The sequence below is a fragment of the Lathyrus oleraceus genome, chromosome 6 (assembly GCF_024323335.1).
Source record: "Lathyrus oleraceus cultivar Zhongwan6 chromosome 6, CAAS_Psat_ZW6_1.0, whole genome shotgun sequence".
Taxonomy (NCBI): Eukaryota; Viridiplantae; Streptophyta; class Magnoliopsida; order Fabales; family Fabaceae; genus Lathyrus; species Lathyrus oleraceus.
Window position 1 is genome coordinate 429,223,586 of NC_066584.1, and position 18,994 is coordinate 429,242,579.

At 36.8% G+C, this 18,994-nt stretch overlaps 1 non-coding gene across 1 annotated transcript; it reads left to right on the top strand.

Annotated features, from left to right (window-relative positions):
* The first annotated feature begins 394 nt into the window (after positions 1-394).
* On the top strand, positions 395-501 carry LOC127099326 (small nucleolar RNA R71). Its single transcript, XR_007793842.1, has one exon. It is a non-coding gene; the product is annotated as a small nucleolar RNA R71 (small nucleolar RNA).
* Positions 502-18,994: the final 18,493 nt, after the last annotated feature.

Genomic DNA, 18,994 nt, shown 5'->3' on the forward strand with positions numbered 1-18,994 from the left:
GTCATAGTTTACTTGGTCGCTAAGAATACCATCCAATAATTGACATTCAGCATTAGTGTGCCCAGGGGTTATGCATAATTCGCAGGGTGCCACAGCAACTACGGCAGTTGTTGGGGTTATGGTTAAGTTCTCAATCTTTTGAGTAAGAGCATCCACTTTAGCATTGACGTGGTCCATTCCATTGACTTCGTACATTTCGGTCTTCATAGTTGGATTTTCTGTAGCAGTTCTCTCACCTCCTCATTGTAAATGGTTTTGTGCCATATTTTCAATGAGTTGATAGGCGTCTTCATAAGGTTTGTCCATTAAAGCGCCGCCAGCTGTAGCGTTTAAATTCATCTTAGTGTTATACAGAAGACCATTATAGAAAGTATGGATAATCAACTATTGCTCAAGTCCATGGTGTGGACAAAGTCTCGTCATGTCCTTGTATATCTCCCAAGCATCGAAAAGAGATTCATTGTCTTTCTGCCTAAATTCGTTGATTTGGGCTCTTAGCATAATAGTCTTGCTTGGTGGGAAATACCGCACTAAGAAAACTTTCTTCAACTCGTTCCATGTAGTGACAGAGTTGGATGGTAGAGAATGGAGCCAATCTTTGTCTCTATCTCTTAAAGAAAAAGGGAAAAGACTTAGTCTTATTGCTTCGGGGCGGACACCATTCGCTTTTATTGTGTCTGCGTACTTCACAAACACTGATAAATGAAGGTTCAGGCCGTCTGTAGGACTACCAGAGAACTGGTTCTGTTGTACGAATGACAATAATGAAGGTTTTAATTTGAAATCATTTCATTCGACGGAAGGGGCAACAATGTTGTTGTGTGGTTCCTCCTGCGAAGGGATAACATAATACTTAAGAGGACGGTTTTATGGTCCTTCAACCATAAATGGTTTAAATCCTAATTTTGGTTTTGGAAAAGGAAGATTGTACTTAATTTAAAAATTGTGAATTTGGCGTTGTAAGTTAATAAAATGCTCGACTTCGTCAACTGGTTGTTCTAGATTTTCTCCTTGTGAGCGAGTGCTTGGCATACAATTGACGGTTTAGAAGAGTAAATAAAATAAAAGTTGCTTTAGTCTATACAGCAGAACAACAAAATCATAATATTGTCTAAATAAGTCCCCGACAACGATGCCAAAAACTTGATCGCGTGACTATATAAGTCTATTGGAATAACTAACTGCAAGCACACAGTCTATCGTGTAGTTTCAAAAGTTATCGAACCCACAAAGACTAATAATCAAACTAATGCTATCTATCGATGTTATGTAAAGCTAAGGAAAATGAATTCTTTGATTAAATGAATAAAAACTGGAACTAAAGTTAATTTAGAAAATAAGATAATAAAGAGAAAGGGATACCGGAATATGGATTCCACGCACCTCAGGGACTCTGCGACAGATTGACTCAGACTCGTGGTTAAATCGTGTTCAGTAGAAAATATCAGTTTGAAGACTAAACCTCACACTCTCGCGCTATTGAATAAAGCCATGCTTCATAACCATGAGATTTTGCTCTCGCTCGCCCATTCTAATTAAGAAACGTATTTGAAATGAACAAGTCTTAACAGATGCCTAAAACGCTCTCGCCCTCTTTAGGATCGATGCCCCATTCCTACTATCTAGTTCGACCCCCGCGCTCTCGCAGTGCCGACTCGAACCTTAATTTATTCTCACTCTCGTGACAAATCGTATTAATTTTAACTTAGGAACAAAGACCAAAACGGAATTTAATAAAGTTCTTAAACCAATTTCATTACCGAGTCCCGTCGGAAATGACAGTCCTCACAGATCAGACTCAAAAGGTTTAGCTAGACATGAACTTAATTGAAAACAACTTAAACATAGTAATTGCAATTGAAAACAACATGCTTAAACACTTATAGAATGTGATATCAATAATAATAAAGTACTATAATAAATGCAAGACAGGAAGTAAAACGGAATTGGAATAACTTCAATTAAAACAGCAAGATTGTTGATCCAAGAGTACAAGCAAATCCTAAAACTAGTGAGCGGTAATAGCTCAATCGAGTGATTATCACTTGAAAATATAAATTGTGTTAAAACTAAACCGACAGCGCTTCGCCTCTATCTCTGGATATCGTAAAATAGGTACAATGGTGTCTTATATAGAGTTACAACATGTGAAGTTTCTTCATTCACATTCTAAAGTGGTTGAGGAAAAGTAGGGAAGTGGGAAGGAGTGAGTCCAACTCACTTCCATATATTCTGTTACTACAGGAAGATGGCGATCTACATAAGGCTCATGGCGGTCGCCATGAGCTTTAAATGAAGGGCTGACGTGTCTTGGTGCCATGGCGGACGCAATTAGGCCGCGACGAATGCCATGCACCAGAATGCTGCATTTTTCACCATTTCGCTCCATTTTCTGTTTCGTACACGCATATGCTCTATAATCAACAAGTACCTGAAACACTGACAAAACTGAAGGTGAGAAAAACAAGAAAGGGGGGGGTTGAATTGTTTGAAAAATAAGCGCTTTTCCAAAATGAAAATCACACAATGATTTTATACTGGTTCGCTTATAACACAAAGCTACTCCAGTCCACCCGGCCAAGGTGATTTCGCCTTCAACAAGGACTTAATCCACTAATCTTGAAAGATTACAAACAACCCCTAAGAGAGAAGAAAATCTCTTAGTCCTCTCAAGTCTACAGACTACAAAGAGTCACTTGAGGAAATCAAATAAAAATTAGATACAAGATATGTAATCTAGAGTGCTTCTAAGAAAGCAAGTATTACAAATTTAAGAACAGATTTTTTCACTTGATAAGCAAAAGCTTAGTGAAATTCTTTGAAAAACAAAGATGATTTTCTTGAGCGTGAAATAATTCAGTATAGTTTTGGCTAGTTGATTTCTTGCTTACTGAAAGTTGATTTCTTCTCTATTTATATAGGAGTTGAAGTAGTGTTGAAATAGAGTTGAAGTAGAGTTGAATCTGGTGGATAATGAGATGTAATTACGCCATTCCATAAATAGCTTCTGCAGGAGACTTTTTCTTTTAGAAGTGACTACTTACCACAAGTAGTATCTTCTCTCTTGAAAGAGGAGATTAACGTCTCTTTCTAATTGAGGAAATCCATTTGCAGAACTTTAACTTGGCTTAAACGTTACTTCATCATGATTAACAAATCCATAATCAGAGTAATTGTGTATCTGGAGAAACTTGGAATCTTGCTTTTGATGTTGATCTAAATAGATTCTTTAGAGGGCGTTGTTCAGAGTCAGAGCTTCTAGATTTACTTCATGTTCAGATGCTTCTGATACTTTGCAGTTTTGTCCAGAGTCAGAGCTTCTTGAATGAGATTCCACTTCAGATGCTTTTGATACTTGAGAATTTGTATCTGATCTTGTTGTGCATCTGATGACATCATCAGATTTATTACTTCTTTCTTTAGAACCCTGCACACTTAGAAACTTTTCGTTAGGGTGTCATTTTTGGTTTCATCCTTTGTTATCATCAAAATCAAGGAATCTGTTGTAGAACAATTTTTGTTCTTACAATCTCCCCCTTTTTGATGATGACAAAACAACTTAAAATAGCAGATGAAACATGAAATAAATAAGATCAGATAGACAGAAGCTCCCCCTGAGTTAGTGCTAGGGAGTTCAGAAGTTCTTACCAGAGCTTTCCAAGTAATGAGATTTCTGAAAACTTTCTGCAATTTCTTAAATTTAATGTTAGAGCTATTTAATCAGAGTTATTTTTATCAGAGCTATTTAATCAATTGTTGCAGAGTGCTTAAGGTTTTAGACAATTTTCATCAGAGCTATTTAATGATTTCTCCCCCTTTTTGTCAGAATCAAAAAGACATAGTAAAAAAAATAACTTAAAGAGAAAAACACTTCATTAAAAGAGAAACACAAAACATCAGATTCAAAAAGAAGACAAAAGCAAAAACAACAAAAGGCAAGCAGAACATAAAATCCTAAGTGCCTAAGGGTTCTGAGGCAATTTCTGCAAGATCATGGCAAGCATCTTCTGGATATTCTCATTGACCGTATCTTGCTTATCCATTCTGTCTCGGAGGATATTCTGATCTTCCTTAAGGTCCTTCAGAGTCTGAAGAATCATGGGAACAGCAGTTGAAGACTCCCCCTGAGTCAGAGCCTGCTGGGCTTCAGCTTCTGCAGCAGCTTGAGCTTCTGCATCTGCCAGAGCCTTAGCTTCAGCTTCTTGTTGCCTTAGGATTTCTGCTTCTTTTTCCAGTCGTTCTTCCTCTAGTCTTTTTGCTTCTTCTTCAGCTTCCTTAGCCAACCTCTCCTCTTCTAGCCTTCTGGCTTCAGCTTCTCTGGCAAGTCTCTCCTGGAGTCTTGCCTCAGCATCTCTGATGTAGCCATTTCTGACTTGTTCAGAGACACTCTTCAGCCTAAAAGACTCAGATGTCATCCAGCCAATGACTCTGTTCCAGTGTGTCCTTACAGATGCAGGATCATCACTGATTTCAGAGTTTGTGACTAGAGAATCTATCTTTTGAGCTGAAGCCTCTGCAATCATAAAGATGGCTTCCTTAAGGGTAGGTTTAGAAAGCTCAGGTTCAGGTTCTGGTTCAGAGGTATGAGGTGGAGAGTTTTGAGGGCTGAGATTTAGAGTTTGAGGTTCAGATTCTGACTCAGGTTGGGGTTCAGATTCTGCTTCTGGTTGAAGACTGGGGGATGAAGCATAAAGTGGGTTTAAATCTAAAGGTTCGGATTCTGGTTCTGGGACAGCGGGAAGGATTGGTGGAATGATATTAGAGGTGAAAGGAGCAGATGGTTGAATTACAGAGGGTATGGTGGTTGTTTGTTGTAGTGGTGAAGTTATTTCAGGTTCTGTGGTTTGTGTTCGTTGTGAAGCAAGTCTATGGGCATAGAGTGTTGCTATGGTTGGGGAGTTTGGGTCAGAGTGTTCTTGGTCAGAGGACTCTTGGTCAGAAGAAGGGGAAAGGTAAGGAGGTGATTCATATTCAGAGGATGAAGAAGAAGAAGTGCTTTGGTGGGTTTGTATAGGTTGAGAGGGAGGAATGAAGGTTCTGGCTATTCTTAGAACTGGTGTAGTTTGGGAGGTGATTGAGGGTGGAATGTCAGAGGTGGTATAAATTGGTTGTGAAGAAAGAGGGTTAGAGGAAGCCATTTTAAATTCAGAGGAGACAGGAGGAATAGACTTACCAGAAGAGACATTCAGAGGTGCTGAAGTTTTGCTTCCAGAAGTTTCTCCAAGTCTGGCTTTCTTCGCTTTCCTTGCCTCAGCAGCTATCTGTTTCTCAGAGACACCTCTCTTGTATCTGACTAGGTCTTCTTCTGAATCCAGACAGTCATCAATGCTGAAATCAGAGACATCAACACCTTCTTCCAGCAGACGATGAAGATAGAGGGCAACAGCGTCTCTGGGCTCATTCTTGAAGAATCTGGCCAGGCCATGAGGCATCTTCCTCTGATCTTTTAGAGATTCCCAGGATACATCCAGAGTGGGCTTGACTCTAATCTCTTTGATGATTCCCATACTCTTCAGGTTTTTGGCATTCAGAGGCTTTCCCACATCAATTGCCAGATCATCCATACATCTGGTCTTTTCCAGAGCGTCTACCAGTCCATGCTCAATGAAGATGTCAGAGAGCAATCTACCCAGAGGAATGTAGGATCTGGGCTTCATGTTATTCCTGGTTTCTCTGACTGAATCCCTCAGATATCTGAACAGGAGAGTAGGGAGGTTGATCTTGATACCCTTCTGAATGCAGTACAGAATGCATTTCTGGTCTGCATTGATATAATCTGAAGAGTTAGAGGCTGGACGGTGATGGATTGTTCCCAGAATTATCTTCAACCACACTCGGAGGTTCTGATGTAGCTCCTTGTTCTTAGAGGGGTTTCCTTCAACATTAGGTTTGAAGATAGTTGGGTTGATGACTTCAGTGATGCGCTTAGACCTGGGAGGAATGTTGTAAATCCTTTTTCCTCCACTTTCCTCCATATTCAGCAAGGAGGCTATTGACGCTTCAGTGATGACAATTTTTACCCCTAGAACAAAAGAGACGATGAATTGGTCATCTGCATCAGCATGTCTCCAAAATTCCTTGACCAGAAGAGGGTAGATTGGACCATAAAGCCTGTCGAAGTAGGTTTCCCATCCTTGTTGACGAAGTTCCCTAGTGAGATCAACGCCATTTCTTCTTAGGTTGTCAAAATCAACCAAGGATTCACACAAAACATCCAAACCTTCAAAGGGAGTTGAAAGGTTTATGTGGCTTTCTCGGTCAAGAATGTGGGGTTCTTGATAAACAGGGGTTATGGTGACGCCTGTAACAGTGGGTGTTTGAGTGTTTGAGGTTTGGGGATTAGAAGTAGATTCCATCTGTTGGGAGAAGTTAAAAACTTCTTGTTGTTGAGCATCCATGAAGAAGATTGATGAAGAAGGTGAAGAACTTGCAGAGAACTTGCAGAGAAGGGTTTAGGGTTTTAGAGTGAGTGAGAGTGATAAGTGTGTGAAATGTGAGAAAAGTGTTTATATACCTAAGTAAAAACCCATGCAAAACGACACACATACCAGCGTTAGCACAAAAACCAAAATAGCACGTTTGGGGAAAAATGATTACAGCTAATAAATGAATGTCTAATCCCACAGTTTGCACACTGCTCGAGGAAAACTCAAACGTCTGCCTTTTTGAATTTCTTGACAGTTGTCTAGAAGTTCTAAGGTTTGACGCTCAGAGCTCCACGTGTTTAATGTATCTGATCTTCAGGAATACCAAGAGATTGGTTTCTGAAGATTTCTAACTCAGATATCTTCTTAACTTGTAGAAGTATCAGAGTCAGAGGCAGAGGTGTATTTGTTTTTATCAGAATCTCATTTTATATGTTCAGAGCCAAATTTTACTCAGGGCAATTTTTAATGTTCAGATTTTCTAATATGAAAAGAAATCTATCTTCAGCTAGAGGCTTAGTAAAGATATCTGCCCATTGATGTTCTGTATCAATGAACTTCAGCGTTACTATCCCTTTCTGAACATAGTCTCTAATAAAATGATGTTTTATTTCTATGTGTTTGGCTCTGGAATGCAAAATGGGATTCTTACTTAAACAAATAGCAGCAGTATTATCACAAAAGATAGGAATGTTACTCTCAAATATCTGAAGATCTTCTAGCTGATGCTTCATCCAGAGCATCTGAGTTGTGCACAGTGATGCTGAGATGTATTCTGCTTCTGCAGTTGATAGAGCGATAGTTGACTGTCTTTTGCTAGCCCAGGAGATTAGATTGTTTCCCAGAAGCTGGCAATTCCCAGATGTGCTTTTTCGTTCTATTCTATCTCCTGCATAATCTGCATCACAATAACCCAAGAGTCTATACTCTGATGTTTTCTCATACATCAGGCCCAGGTTAGGAGTTCCTTTCAGATACTTAAGAATTCTCTTAACAGCTGTTAAATGAGATTCTCTAGGATCTGATTGGAATCTGGCACAAAGACAGACGCTAAAGAGAATATCAGGACGAGTAGCAGTCAGATAGAGAAGAGAGCCTATCATACCTCGATAGAGCTTCTGACAAACCTTGTTGCTTACCTCTTCCTTCTCCAGAATGCACGTTGGGTGCATGGGAGTCTTTGCAGAGTTGCATTCAGACATGTCAAACTTCTTCAGAACGTCTTTAATGTATTTACTTTGATGGACGTACGTGACTTCTGGAGTTTGATTAATTTGAATTCCCAGAAAGAACTTTAGTTCTTGCATTAAACTCATTTCAAACTCAGCCTGCATCAACTTAGAAAATTCTTGGCAAACAGAGATATTAGCAGAACCAAAAATAATATCATCAACATAAATTTGGCATATCATGAGATCATTATTAAGGTTTTTACAGAAGAGTGTAGAATCAACTTTCCCTCTGATAAAACTTTGTTCCAGAAGAAAATTACTTAAGCGTTCATACCAAGCTCTGGGAGCTTGTTTAAGTCCATATAAGGATTTCTTAAGTTTAAAAACATGTTCTGGAAAGTTTGAATTTTCAAAACCTGGAGGTTGATTGACATACACTTCTTCTGAAATATACCCATTTAGAAATGCACTCTTGACATCCATTTGGTATAATTTGATAGAATGATTAATAGCAAAAGATACAAGAAGACGAATAGATTCTAACCTCGCGACTGGAGCAAAAGTTTCATTATAATCAATACCTTCTTGTTGACTATAACCTTGAGCTACCAGTCGAGCTTTGTTTCTGACAACTTCTCCTTTCTCGTTCAGCTTGTTTCTGAAAACCCATCTGGTTCCAATGACATGAGTGCCTCTGGGTTTAGGAACGAGATCCCAGACATCATTCTTGGAGAATTGATCTAACTCTTCTTGCATAGCTGCCACCCAATCGTTATCTTGAAGAGCTTCATCACAGGACGTAGGCTCAATCAGAGACACTAGTCCCAGAGGAATATCTTCAGAAGTTCTGAAGGTAGATCTGGTTCTAACAGGTTCATCTTTGTTTCCCAAAATCAAATCTTCAGATACGTTAATACGACTTTTAACTTTCCTTGGAATGTCTGGAGATTTAATTTCTTCAGAGTCTGGAGTGACAGTTGCTTCTGGAGTTTTCTCAGATTCTACCAGAGTGATCTCTAAATCTGCAAACTTTTCAACTAGCTTTGACTTTTCAGGGTCAAGCTTATCATCAAATCTAACATGAATTGATTCCTCCACAATTTTGGTTTCTATGTTGTATACTCTATAGCCTTTAGAGCGTTCTGAGTATCCTAACATAATACCTTTCTGTGCTTTGGAATCAAACTTGTTCAGATGTTCTTTAGTATTTAATATAAAACAAATGCATCCAAAAGGATGAAAATATGAAATGTTGGGTTTTCTTCCCTTACACAGTTCATAGGGAGTCTTTTCCAGAATAGGTCTAATAGAGATTCTATTCTGAATATAACATGCTGTATTTACAGCTTCTGCCCAAAAGTGCTTTGCTACATTTGTTTCATTGATCATGGTTCTGGCCATTTCTTGGAGTGTCCTATTCTTCCTCTCTACAACTCCATTTTGTTGTGGAGTTCTAGGGCAGGAGAAATCATGGGATATTCCATTAGAATCAAATAATTCTTCAAAATCTTTATTTTCAAATTCTCCACCATGATCACTTCTGACTCTAACAATTTTAGAGTCAAATTCTTTTTGCACTTTAGAACAGAAACTGGTGAATACAGAGTGAGACTCACTCTCGTGCTTTAGGAATTTTACCCATGTCCAGCGGCTGTAATCATCAACGATTACTAGTCCATACTTCTTTCCATTGACTGATGCTGTTTTCACAGGACCAAATAAGTCAATGTGAAGAAGCTCCAGAGGCTTAGAGGTGGAAACAACATTTTTCTTTTTAAAAGATGTTTTTGAAAACTTTCCTTTCTGACAAGCTTCACACAAAGCATCTGAAGAAAACTTCAGTTTAGGCAGGCCTCTGACTAACTCAAGTTTAGTTAGCTGAGAAAGTTTTCTCATGCTAATGTGGCCTAAGCGTCTATGCCATACCCATTGCTCTTCGTGAACTGACATTAAACATTTAACATTTTGATCTTTTAAATCAGAAAGATTTATTTTATAAATGTTGTTTTTCCTCTTGCCTGTGAAAAGGACAGAGCCATCGTTCTGACTAATGGCTTTACACGTTTTTTGATTAAAGATTACATCATAACCGTTATCACTTAATTGACTTATGGATAACAAGTTATGCATTAATCCTTCTACATAAAGAACATCAGATATAGAGGGAAGAGTACCATTACCAATAGTTCCGGAGCCTCTGATCCTTCCTTTCTGATCTCCTCCGAAGCCTACAAATCCAGCGTCTTTAAGTTCCAGGCTTTGGAACATAGACTTTCTTCCCGTCATATGTCGCGAGCATCCAGAGTCCAGGTACCATGATTGGTGTCTGAACTTTGCTGCATAGGATATCTGCAACATAGATGATCTTATCTTTCGGTACCCAGAATCTCTTGGGTCCTTTCAGATTAGTTTTCCCAGAGTTTCTTACAACTTTGGGTCTTCTATCATTTTTAAATTTGTGTTCTTGTGTGTGTGTGTAGTGATATGAAAAAGGCGATTTAATTTGGTTACTAGTAGAGGTTTCATCTTCCTTAGGATCATACCCAATTCCCCTTTTATTATTCTGACTTACTCCATAAATCATGGATGCCATAATACTCCTATCTATTCCATTCTTCAGAAATTTTTGAAAGGCTTCTTCATATTTATAAATAATTTCATTTGAAGTTTGTGGTGCTTGAGACAACGCTTCTTCTAATTCTAAGCTTTTTGTTTTAGCTCCATCTCTTTCTAACGTTAAAGATCTGATAGTATCTTCTTGTGCTAGAATTGTTGTCTCAAGTTTACTACATTCTTCAGATTTTGCTTTAAGAAGGCCTTTAATGCTTTTAATTTTTTGTTTTAATTTCTGAAGAGAGGTAAGAGTTTCTGATAAACATGATTCTAAGTCAGATCTAGAAAGTTCAGAAAATACCTCTTCAGATTCTTCATCTGAGCTGCTGGATGTGGTAGCCATAAGTGCTACGTTGGCTTGTTCATCAGAGTCAGATTCTGATGATCCTGATTCACTATCGTCCCAGGTGGCCATTAATCCTTTCTTTGTTCTGAAGGTATTCTTCTTGAAGCTTTCTTTTCTAGGGTTGTCTTTCTTCAGCTTGGGGCATTCATTTCTGTAATGACCTGTTTCTTTACATTCAAAACAGGTAATATCTTTATTAGGTTTACCTTTTGAAGTTGACTCTGATCGATCCCCTCTGGGTCTTGATCTTCTGAAGTTGTTGTTGTTCCTTCTTTTCCAGAGTTGCTTAACTCTTCTGGTTAGTAAGGACAGTTCTTCTTCATCATCAGAGTCTTCAGGTTCAGAGTCGTCAGTATCTGCAGTTTCTGCCTGGAGAGCTTTGGTTCTGTCTGACTTCCGTCTTTCAGGTCTGGACTTCAGCGCCACTGACTTGTTCCTTTTCTGAGGCTCATCCTCCTCTAGTTCAATCTCATGGCTTCTGAGAGAACTAACAAGTTCTTCAAGGCTGATATTGTTCAGATCCTTTGATAACTTTAGAGCAGTAACCATTGGTCTCCATTTCTTTGGCAGACTTCTGACTATCTTCTTAACATGATCTGCAGTCGTGTATCCTTTGTCTAGCACTTTAAGACCTGCAATAAGAGTTTGAAATCTGGAAAACATAGCTTCTATAGCTTCATCATCTTCCATCTTGAAGGCTTCATATTTCTGGATCAACGCCAGAGCCTTCGTCTCCTTGACTTGGGAGTTTCCTTCATGGGTCATCTTCAGAGAGTCAAGTATGTCTTTAGCCGTCTCTCTGTTGGTGATCTTTTCGTATTCGTTGTATGATATAGCATTTAGAAGTATTGTTCTGGCCTTGTGGTGATTCTTGAAAACACGTTTCTGATCTTCTGACATTTTGCTTCTGGGAACTTCAGCTCCATTTAAGATTGGAGGTTTGTATCCATCTGTGACAATGTCCCAGAAGTCAGCATCATAACCCAGAAAGAAACTTTCGATTCTATCTTTCCAGTAATCAAACTTTTCTCCATCAAAAACAGGAGGCTTGGTATTGTAAGAATCTTTCTCATTTGAGTGGGCCATTGTTTTTCTCGTACTGGATCTCTCTACACGGTTAAGTGTTTGATTAGAAAATCAATAACAGAGCCGGAGCTCTGATACCAATTGAAGGTGAGAAAAACAAGAAAGGGGGGGTTTGAATTGTTTGAAAAATAAGCGTTTTTCCAAAATGAAAATCACACAATGATTTTATACTGGTTCGCTTATAACACAAAGCTACTCCAGTCCACCCGGCCAAGGTGATTTCGCCTTCAACAAGGACTTAATCCACTAATCTTGAAAGATTACAAACAACCCCTAAGAGAGAAGAAAATCTCTTAGTCCTCTCAAGTCTACAGACTACAAAGAGTCACTTGAGGAAATCAAATAAAAATTAGATACAAGATATGTAATCTAGAGTGCTTCTAAGAAAGCAAGTATTACAAATTTAAGAACAGATTTTTTCACTTGATAAGCAAAAGCTTAGTGAAATTCTTTGAAAAACAAAGATGATTTTCTTGAGCGTGAAATAATTCAGTATAGTTTTGGCTAGTTGATTTCTTGCTTACTGAAAGTTGATTTCTTCTCTATTTATATAGGAGTTGAAGTAGTGTTGAAATAGAGTTGAAGTAGAGTTGAATCTGGTGGATAATGAGATGTAATTACGCCATTCCATAAATAGCTTCTGCAGGAGACTTTTTCTTTTAGAAGTGACTACTTACCACAAGTAGTATCTTCTCTCTTGAAAGAGGAGATTAACGTCTCTTTCTAATTGAGGAAATCCATTTGCAGAACTTTAACTTGGCTTAAACGTTACTTCATCATGATTAACAAATCCATAATCAGAGTAATTGTGTATCTGGAGAAACTTGGAATCTTGCTTTTGATGTTGATCTAAATAGATTCTTTAGAGGGCGTTGTTCAGAGTCAGAGCTTCTAGATTTACTTCATGTTCAGATGCTTCTGATACTTTGCAGTTTTGTCCAGAGTCAGAGCTTCTTGAATGAGATTCCACTTCAGATGCTTTTGATACTTGAGAATTTGTATCTGATCTTGTTGTGCATCTGATGACATCATCAGATTTATTACTTCTTTCTTTAGAACCCTGCACACTTAGAAACTTTTCGTTAGGGTGTCATTTTTGGTTTCATCCTTTGTTATCATCAAAATCAAGGAATCTGTTGTAGAACAATTTTTGTTCTTACAAAAACAACACGTAACGACGACAAAACATAGTAAAATACTGATAAGTAACATGTGAAACGAGTCTAAAAACATGATGCATTTCCACGCTATCACATTGTAGTGTTTATAGGTAATTGGATGAGGCAACTAGGATTTTGCCATCATCGTGTTATTTTTGAAATTTCGAGCAATATTGTGCTTTGCTCGAAAAGCATGTTCTGATTCTACAAGCAGATGTTTGATATTGATTACTAAATATTATCTAAAATATAAATAAAATATGTACGCAAGATGCCTCAATTAGAATATTTTAAATTTTATGTCACTTGAGTAAAAGCTACATTTATTTGACACAAAATATTTATGAACATACCTTGAGGACGACATGATGATGCATCATTTTCTCTGGCATCCATGTTAACATATGATATTACTGCATCCTCCAAAGCTTCATCAACATCCATATCATCTGATACAAAAATAATAATTAATATATATACATGTGTAAAAGTTTTTACTCGCATACTTAGAACAATATCCTTTAACCTGTATTGGATTGACTCATGTTGTTTCGTTGATTATGTGATATGCAATTACGACCTACGGGGTTAAATACATAAAATGAGATATGACGAAAGCGATCAAAATTATACAATGTAATATATAATGTCTATATTGATCATCATCAACCAATTGCAAAATCATTAACATGTGTAATTCTACTTGGGGCGGTTTCACTGTCATGAGTTCCTTGAAAGTGTGATCTTGGAAAAGTCATATTTGTAAAATTTTGAAATGGAACTCTCGACTGACTGTTTATAGTGCAAGATGTATAAGTCTGTTTTTCTTGCTCTTTCTGTCGCCTATAATTTTCACATCGTCTCGACAAATGGTGTTCTATCTGCTCGTTACTCATATTTTGTCTCATCTTCCTTTCATTTTTGACCCTTCTTGACCTTTGTCGTTGACTTGATATTTGACGGGTATTATTTTCCATTTTGTTAATGTAACTGACAAACACGTATGTAATTTATAAGCAACATAAATTCACTAATTATGTTGAAAATAGTAGTAAATATATATTTGCTTTAAAATAAATATATCTTTTTAAAAAAAATTACTCCAAAAATGATAATATATAAAACATATGTTAAAAATATAAATCTAAACTAAAAAATAAATAAAAAATACGAAGAAGAAATTATACAAAATAAATTAAAAATGGATAAAACATTTTCATACAAAAATATAATACACTTAAACATATGTTAAAAATATAGACATGCATTAAAATAAATATATCTTTTTAAAAATATATATAGTTATATGATAATGCATTATCTATAATGGTTCGAAATTGTAGAGTGGAAATTATTCAATATCATGTAAAATAAAACTTTTTCATACAAAAATATAATATATTTAAACATTGTTTTTTTTTTGTTAGTCAAAAGTTTACTAATTATAGTCTGAATTTTTTATTATTTTACACACAAAAAAACGTAAAATCACTCCATTTTTACTTTTTTTGTTTGTTTTTACATATTTAGTTTGTGTTAAGAATAGGATGCAGTTTTTATAAATAAGCTCTAGCCATAGTCTTAAAAATTGATAGTAAAATGAAGAAAATCAGATAAATTGGCACGTTGGACGCTAGTAATTAATAATGAGATAAATTCTAAAAAAAATTAACTATTTGCCATCCATGTTCAACCATAGATCCTAAAGATATCAATTTTGCTTTTTAAATGTTATAGCTAGTTATTTCTGAAGTACTACTTGAATATATTCTCATTGTCAGTTACAAGTAATAAAAATCGATGAGCAATAAAGAACCATAGCATATCAAAGAAAGCGTCATCGAAAATTTTCAAAACAATAAATTATATTGATGTAACAAACAACGTACAAATGCGATGAAATATTCTTTTCATACATTGTTCAAATTGTAAGAAGAATTGAAATATGTACAAAGTATTGAAACATAATCTATAATACCAGACAAACATCAAAGAATGATGTAAAGAGAAAAACAAAATGTATGTATCTGTAATCTTCAAGAAGAGATAAATAATTATTTCAGTGTTGATGAGAAAATTGCTTCCACTTACTCACACATTAAAAGTTGAAACCTACTTCACAAACTACACATTTTAAGAAACAAAACTATAATTAGAATTATATACGTTTTCTTCTTAACCCGAGAATGTGAAAAATTGAAATCCAATAGAAATTAAAAAATAATGAGAATTGATTGTTTCTATCCTTTATATATATATATATATATATATATATATATATATATATATATATATATATATATATATATATATATATATATATATATATATATATATATACCAAAATACCCCAGTTCTTCAAAAAAAATCCCAAAATAATCCTGATTTCAAAAAAATCTCAAACTACCCCACTTTTAGGAGGAGGCGCCAATTGGGGCCTCTTCTTAAAATTAGAGAGGAGACGCCAATTGGATTGGCTAGGACACATGGTGTAGCCAATTCAATTGGCGCCCATGTGTATGGTTTGAAAGGAGGCGCCAATTGGTTTGGCGCCTCAGTGCAAAGTGCAATTTTTTTTGTTATAAATAGAGGTGTTGTGCACATATGTTTTCCACATATCATTTCATTATTTTGCAATCATGTTTGGTGTTCGTCGCCACTATGGAAAGGTGATATATTCGAGAGACAAATCTCAGATGTTGATGCTCTTCTGGAACATCACTACTTTCAATCAACTGAAGAGGGAGCTGGTTCGTTGGTTAGATGGGAAAATACTAGAAGGGGAAAAAATATAAGTATTGAGAGACTCGACAGTATCTTTGGTTGGGTGCGAATGAAAACTGATAAGGATGTTAGGGAAATGATGTTTGGACGAGATAACATCACTTTGATTGTTATAATCAATTAGAAATGTTTTGCTTTCAGTTTGCTTATGTTGTAGTGATGTTTATTGTGAACCTCGTTGTAACAAAAACTTAATGATATATAAAAATTGAAGGTTACAAAAATCCAATGTTACAAAAAGATTATGACTCAGATGATGCTCCTCGATTGGGACAGTTGTTCTTATTGTGTCCTGGTTGATGATAGATACTACATAGTCTTATCATTTTATCTGTCGTATCCATTTCTGTCCTGATACGTCTGTTGTTTGGCCATCCTTTTTTCTTTCTACGCATCTTGTCGTTGTTCCAAACTATATCACCTTCATATGGAGGCCAATATTCCTCCATTGGTAGCACTGAGAAGCTTTTGTTATAGACATTCATGACGGTGATGGCCTTGTAAACATCAGATAGATGGTTGTAAGCGTCCTGGTGAGTATGTGCACATGCTGCAATGACATGGGAGCAAGGAATACGGAAGGCCTGGAATTTTACATAATTGCACCAACTTTTGTTTAGTTTGACAGCATAGGCTAAATTTGGTCTCCCCTTATTATGGTCCATTGTTTCCTGCATGCTGAAATTTTGCATATGACGGTCAAAGACTGTTACCACATGTGTGCCAGCTTTAATGTTCTCCTCTTTCATCACTTTCATGCAACACTCACTGAATATTTGCCCAGGCATTAACACCGCACTCCATCTTTCATCTCTTGTTGCGAAGGTATAACCCAACCTATAATAGGTTGATCTGACCAAGGCGGTTATTGGCAGATTTCTAATGCCTTTGAATACGCCGTTCATGCATTCCACAAGGTTTGTTGTCATGTGGCCCCATCGTCAGCCCCCGTCAAATGCTCTTGTCCACTGCTCTACTGGTATGTTATTCAGCCATCTTCCTACATCTTCATTAGACAGTATAATTTCATCACGGTAATATTGAAAGGACGGTTGAGTTAGAGAATACCCAACGTTCACCACTTTCTTGCGTAGGTTCTTATCTTTTGTTGCACGCATGAAGTTTTGTGCGATATGTCTAATGCAATAGACATGGGTAGAAGGAGGATCATGTCATCCGTTGTCATGGTTATTGTAAGCACTCTCAATGGCAACATGTCTATCAAAAATCAAACAGAGATTGGCTTGTGGAGCCACATGTGTTCTGAGATGTCGAAGAAAGAAACCCTAACCACCAGCAGTTTCACCTTCAACCAGAGCAAAGGCAGTGGGAAAGACATTGTTGTTGCCGTCTTGTGCAACCGCCATAACAAAAGTACCATTGTATTTGCCGTATAACCATGTTCCATCAATTTGAATAATAAGTTTGCAGAATGCAAAACCTTTGATACATGGGTCAAAAGCCCAAAAGAGGCGGTGAAAGATTCTATTACCAGTAACACAAGTTCCTTCTGGCGTCATTGATGGCAATGTCTCCATAATTACAACAGTTCCTGGCACATATGTTTTTAGTGCCCACAAAAATTGTGATAATTCTTTGTATGAATCCTCTCAGTTGCCGAATACCTGTTCAACAACCTTTGTCCTCATAATCCATGTTTTCTTGTAAGATGGAGTATAATTATATCTTGTTCTGATATGAGATATAATTATACTCACCTTCGCTGATGGGTCTTTGTTAACAAGCGGCAAAATGTCTTGACATATCAATGCAACGCTTAATTTACGGTGATCTTATTCAACGTTACTTGCAATGCAACTATGAGGTGGGTCTATTGAAGCTATCTCCCAAGAGTCACTTTTCTTTTTGTAATACGCAGCCAACCGAAACTTACAAAGGATGTTACAACATTCGATGACATACCTTCTCGAATCAGTGCGTTTTACTGTGAAATCAGCAGAGTTGTTCATGTGGAATTTTTAATAGCTCGCACACATTCTTCTTTAGTGCGGAACATGTCTCCCACCTTTAACTCGCCTTCTGATCATAGATACAGGTTATAAAAAAAACTATTGGATGTTTCATCGTCATGCAAATCCATGTTTGTCATATGTTGAGGCGGATTGTAGACATGACTATGAGGTAATGTTGCATGTTGATCATCATCTTCAATGTCGTTGTTTAACATATGATCGACCTGTATCTCGGTCTCTTCTTCTTCTTCATCAATGACGTTGACTTCTGCTTCTGCTTCTGGGTTGACGTCATTTGAGTATTGTGAATCAAATTCATCAGATTCATCCTGACTAGTTATTTGAGATTGTTGAGATGGTATACTTGGTTAAAGTGTAATATACAACTCAATACAATTGCATCCAGAATGTTCGTGACTAACAAACATGTATTCAACATCTTCATCATCTCGTACCTTTAACGGGAAAAACTTGCATTGACTGTTCTAAAAAAAATTGGATTTTGATACGTGATCTTTGACACAATACCAGATCCTATGCTGGATTGAATTCCTTTTTCAAATGCAAGAAATTTGCATTTCTCTTGATCGTAAGTCGAATGGTATCGGTGTTTCGAAAACAAAACCCGTATAACTTAGACTCGTATGTCTCACCATTGCAGTGAACATTAAAATTATATTTCGGTGAAGATGACATTGTAATATTTATGGTGCAGATGAAAATTAATTTCTTGTTGCAGATGAAAATATGTTGATTGTTGGATGTTGATAATAAGACACTTAAATAGGTAAGTGATTTGTCTAACATGCAAGCAAGTCCAAAGTGATGTGTCTAACATGCAAGCTAGTACGAAGTGATGTGTCAAACATGCAATCTAGATGAAAGTGATGTGTCCAACATGCAAGAGAGAGGAAAGCCATGTGTCACACATGCAAGCCCTAGCTCCAAATGAATTAGCGCCTCCTTACAATCCTTGCACATGGGCGCCAATCCATTTGGCGACACCATGTCTTGCATGCATGCAGACCCCGTAACCAAGCATGCAGAGCTAGGTGTGTCATGCATAAGCCTAGGGAGGCGCCAATTTGAATGGCGACACCATGTAAAAAATGCACATGGGCGCCAATTCATTTGGCTACCACATGCAAACATATTTTCCTAAGCTCCACATTTTTGCCTATAAATAGGAAGGTGACTATAACATTTCTTTCACACCATCACTCACTACTTCCTCTACAATATCAAATCTTTCATCTACAACAACCTCTTTCATATGTATCAGCCTCTTTCATCTTCGACAAGATGTTTATCCTCACAATGGACGAATCGCACAGAGGAACAGTTGCAAGCATAACAACTTATGTAAGCGTTTAATTCTTTTGTTATTTGTCTAGAGTATCTTTTTATAACATATCAACTTAGTAAAGTATTTTCT